We start from the raw sequence: 5,889 nt of genomic DNA, 5'->3' as shown, positions 1-5,889 counted from the left end.
TAGAGAGAGTATCAATGAGAAAAAAGCAAGGTGCACCAGGTAGTCTTCGTCTGGGTCGAAGCTCACAGTTACTCACCTCAGAGGGCTATATAAACCTGTTAGTTGAGTCAGAAAAAAAGAAATTTGAAATGCAAGAATTAAAACAGAAAAATAAGGATATGGTCAAGGAGAAGAAGGCAACAAGGATTGTTGCAGCACAATGTCGAGCAGAAGAAAGGATTGAAAGAGATAAAGCAAGGCAAGTTAAGGACCAACAAAAGCAAATGGCAAGACAGGAAAAGGAAAAACGAAAGGCACAACAAATGCTTGAAAAGGAACAAGGGATGATCAACGATACAAGAATAGCTGATGAAACCAGGATTATTTCAAACTCATTGGACTCCATTGCAGATAATACACCATTATTCCAAGATCTCATAAACATTCAAGTGCCCCACTATCAAACTGAGAGTTTACCCACTTGCCTTGTTCCTACCAGAGATGGTGTCAATTCTCTGTATGCTCATTACACACCTCCACTTAATGCAGGGGTCAGTAGTGCAAATGTGAGGTATGGGTACTCAGTACCTCCATGGTTGGAAGCTGCAAATTGGAATCAATCATATGGCATCAATCAACCATTTCCTAATCAGCCCTTGACTGGTAGGCCAACCTACCTGGCTCAAGAAGGTAACTCGGGGAGTTTTGGCACTCAAGATTCTCAGGGCCATAAAGAATATGGGTGTCATATGTTTTTGGTTCTAACCACATTATGATGTGGATTTTGGATGGATTGTATCTTTTTCTTGGCACAGAAACATTTTGGCTTACAACCTAGTAGTGATTTCTTGTGGCAACCTAACTGTGTGTTGATAAGAAATTTTCAATGGAATATGTCTTTCTGTAAAATATTAATTATGATAAAACTATTTCTATAAGTTATTCTGTGCGCACTGTACAAAGCTCTAAACTCACTTATGGCTCCAATAAGTGGACCGTTATCTAAAGGAACACCATTCAACTTATAAAAAATAAGTGCCATTGTAAATCTCTTCTAATGGGTCTGCATTCACTACACCACTATACTGTCCTGATTTAGATCGAACATATTGACCATATAAATTTTATTAGAAACAAAAGCAGTTATAATGTGATGACAGTGTTGGGCAAGTCCACAATCACTTAACACTGAATAGAAGTCTACACTTGCAATTAGAAACACCTCCTGCTCGCTTCTAATGTACAAACCATAAAATCACAAACGTTAACATGCAAGAATAACTTAGCGTGTTGCGACAAGAAGGCAGTTAAGGAGTTGACAATATTAAAGTTGCAATAGCTATTGTTCAAATGCGTAGTAGATTATCTTGCAGTTTTGTCTTGACTCTGTTTATGTTAGCAAAAGTTTCCTGGTCAGGTTATGATGCTAGAGCCAACCAAACGAGAGAAACAATTCAAAAACTAAACTTGCTAAAATGTACAAAAGTAGTCATATCTACATGGAATGAAATCCCAAATTCAATGAAAAAAATACTATAGCAGGGACAATAAAAATGCAGCGTTTTTATCTATAAAGCAAACACAGTAACGAGGGGCTACTCTAACAGGCATGTCAAAGTGCCAAGCCAAGTCCACTCGAAATTTACATGAATTCTACAGAAAACGATTATGGTGAGATTTTTCCAAAGGATGCCTTCGATCTCAACATTGAAGGCATCAAATTTGCAGCACTGTACAAAGCTCTAAACTCACTTATGGCTCCAATAAGTGGACCGTTATCTAAAGGAACACCATTCAACCTATAAAAAATAAGTGCCATTGTAAATCTCTTCTAATGGGTCTGCATTCACCACACCACTATACTGTCCTGATTTAGATCGAACATATTTACCATATAAATTTTATTAGAAACAAAAACAGTTATCATGTGATGACAGTGCTGGGCAAGTCCACAATCACTTAACACTGAATAGAAGTCTACACTCGCAATTAGAAACACCTCCTGCTCGCTTCAAATGTACAAACCATAAAAACACAAACGTTAACATGCAAGAATAACTCAGCATGTTGCGACAAGAAGGCAGTTAAGGAGTTGACAATATTAAAGTTGCAATAGCTATTGTTCGAATGCGTAGATTATCTTGCAGTTCTATCTTGACTCTGTTTATGTTAGCAAAAGTTTCCTGGTCAGGTTATGATGCTAGAGCCAACCAAACCAGAGAAATAGTTCAAAAACTAAACTTGCTAAAATGTACAAAAGTAGTCATATCTACATGGAATGAAATCCCAAATTCAATAAAAAAAATACTATAGCAGGGACAATAAAAATTCAGCTTTTTTATCTATAAAGCAAACACAGTAACAAGGGGCTACTCTAACAGGCATGTCAAAGTGCCAAGCCAAGTCCACTCAAAATTTACATGAATTCTACAGAAAAAGATGATGGTGAGATTTTTCCAAAGGATGCCTTCGATCTCAACATTGAAGGCATCAAATTTGCAACACTGTACAAAGCTCTAAACTCACTTATGGCTCCAATAAGTGGACCATTATCTAAAGGAACACCATTAACTTATAAAAAATAAGTGCCATTGTAAATCTCTTCTAATGGGTCTGCATTCACCACACCACTATACTGTCCTGATTTAGATCGAACATATTTACCATATAAATTTTATTAGAAACAAAAACAGTTATCATGTGATGACAGTGCTGGGCAAGTCCACAATAACTTAGCACTGAATAGAAGTCTACACTCGCAATTAGAAACACCTCCTGCTAGCTTCAAATGTACAAACCATAAAAACACAAACGTTAACATGCAAGAATAACTCAGCATGTTGCGACAAGAAGGCAGTTAAGGAGTTGACAATATTAAAGTTGCAATAGCTTTTGTTCAAATGCGTAGATTATCTTGCAGTTCTGTCTTGACTCTGTTTATGTTAGCAAAAGTTTCCTGGTCAGGTTATGATGCTAGAGCCAACCAAACCAGAGAAACAGTTCAAAAACTAAACTTGCTAAAATGAACAAAAGTAGTCATATCTACATGGAATGAAATCCCGAATTCAATGAAAAAATACTATAGCAGGGACAATAAAAATGCAGCGTTTTTATCTATAAAGCAAACACAGTAACAAGGGGCTACTCTGACAAGCATGTCAAAGTGCCAAGCCAAGTCCACTCGAAATTTACATGAATTTACAAGTTATGCAAGTCAATTAAGAGCAGCGACAGAGAGTTTCGAGGGTTTGTTTGGGGTCATTGCTGCGATGTTCCATTTTCCCTTTGTCTTTCTGCTTGGGGCCGGCTGTGGGGTGAAGCCCTCCACCGAGGATGGCACGGGACGGCCGAGGGCACGGGATGGCCGAAGGCACGGGATGGCAAAAATAACCGCTTAAGTGGGTTCTAACTGGTATTGGTGCTTTTGTCCTTTTAAGAGCGCGCTCATAACTCACACAGCACATATGTAGCAGGCAGAGCGCACACAGAGTGCACGAATAGGTCACACCGCCGAGGATGGCACGGGACGACCGAGGGCACGGGATGGCTGTGGGCACGGGACGGCAAAAATAACAGCGAAAACAACAAAAATAACATAGAAAACAATGAAATTTCCACAAAAACCCTAAACCTTCAACAACAAACAACATCAAAATATCCAAAAACCCTAAACCCTCGAAAAAAATCCTCAAAAAAATGCCATAAAATGCCATAGAAAGTTTACAAAATATCCAAATAGAGTTGCTTGTGTTGAAAAACACAGAGAAATTGCTGGTAGGATTAAAATCCTACCAGATACAGGCCATGGATGGTCGCCGACCTCCCCCACCTTCTCCGGACCTCGCGAGACCTTCTCCACACCTGCAACGACCTTTTCCACACCTGCAACGAGAAGAAAAAGCCATTAGGGAACAGAAAACCACCAAAAACACCAGCACAAAACAACAAATTCTCTTTTTACCTCGAGCTCAGTAAAACTGCGACCGACTCCTCCCCAAACAACAAAATTGTCGAATAAGACCACCACCAGAGAAATGCTAAACAACCGGCATTCCATGCTAAACAACTGGCATTCCAGAACGACCAAGAAATCCAGGCGGAAAAGCACAAGAAAAGCAGAACCGCTGTCCCAACCACAAACCCTGAAACTCCAACAAACATTCGCACCAGCACCTGCATACCAGGCGAAGCGCGCAGGTACACAAACCCTGTCAACCGAACAAACAATTCGAACAGCACACGAATAAACGACTCTGCGCGCAGGTTCTGGGGCCCTCCCGCGCCATCTTCGGCGGGGGGCTTCGCCCAACAACCGGCCCCGAGCAGAAAGACACAGGGAAAATGGAACATCGCAGCAATGACCCCAAACAAACCGGTGAAATGGCGCGAACCCGAAATTTTATGCAGTGATATGATAGCCAACACATGGAGCTCCACGGTGGACAGGTGTTGTACCGGCTCCATGTGGTTTAACGCGTGGTACTGTGACGTGGCAGGGAGGGCGCACATGTAATGGCGACCCTCCCCTATATAGATTCAAAACTTTAAAAAACCCCTAAAACTCCTGAATTGTGACACTTCCAAAAAATCTCACTAAAAACCTTCTAAAAAAAATCACACTAAAAACCAAACAAATCAATCTTATAATGATTATTATCAACTATAATAATAATTTAATTGCCTACCAAATCCAATGTGATTGCGAACTTTAAATTACGGGTATAAATGTTTGTATTTTTCTTTTAAATCCTTCCTATCATTCAAATGGTAGTCCTCAACCTTTTTCAAATATAATTTAAATAATCGAGGAACCCAAGAAGAAAAGGGTACCTCATATATGTACATAGACTTCTATTACTTGCACTGAAATCCATTTCGACTTTATTGCTAGTAAGTACACATAGCTTTTATTACTTCCAGCTCCACTGCAATCGATTTCAATGTGTATACGTATTTAATTTGTTTTTGCTATCTTTTGTGTTAAGTGTACATTAACTTTTAAACCTCAACCCACTTTATTTGATTGTGGTAAAGGCCATGGAAAAACATGGTAAATAATTCCCCTCATGAAGATTAAGGTTAACCTAAGAAAATGTATTATTAACATTTATATATGGTATATCAGTTTTGTGTTAAAAAATTAAAAAGTATTATTTATTTTTTAATTGAATTTTTTAAGAATATTATTTTCACATAAGTTTATGTTATTCTTTACAATAAACCAGAATTATATGATGATAATGTGTAAAAAAAAATAAGCACGGTGACATTGCGACCATATGGTTTTAGTTGAGAAATATATGCCACACACTATATATTTGACATACCCAATTTAGTATTGTCTAATAAATCCAACACATAATAGTTAGAATGGATAAGTTGTGGAAAAATATATGAAGTTAGGTTGGTTTTGATTTTTTTCAAATAATAAAATTAGATCTCTATTACAATGAAATTCATTTTGTTAGTCTATGTTAAAATCAATTTTGGTTAAATATATTGACTTTTTAGTTGGATGAAAATGGTGTGGTTTTGAAATGTTTTTATAAATCAATTTTTGGTTAAATATATTGACTTTTTAGTTGGATGAAAATGGTGTGGTTTTGAAATGTTTTTATAATTTATTTTCTTTATTGTTTACAATCTACTAGTTTTATGTTTTTATATAAATAGAAATTTAGTTTAGGTTTAGATTTATATAATGGTCTAATTTTGAAATCTACTAAATAGGAGTGGTGAGAGATACATCTTTTATTTATGAAATAGATGTGGTGAGAGACATATCTTTTACTGTAAAGTAGAGATTCGTCCTATGGCTTGTGGATTGGAGATTAATTTCTATATGACAACGAAAGCACAACAATCGCCCAAAGACAAGGGAGTCACAATTGACATGTCATTGTTTCCTTA

Source organism: Pinus tabuliformis, chromosome J, assembly GCF_031772625.1.
Source record: "Pinus tabuliformis cultivar Carrire ecotype Pingquan chromosome J, CPIR1, whole genome shotgun sequence".
Classification (NCBI taxonomy): Eukaryota; Viridiplantae; Streptophyta; class Pinopsida; order Pinales; family Pinaceae; genus Pinus; species Pinus tabuliformis.
Note: the sequence above shows the minus strand (reverse complement) of the source record.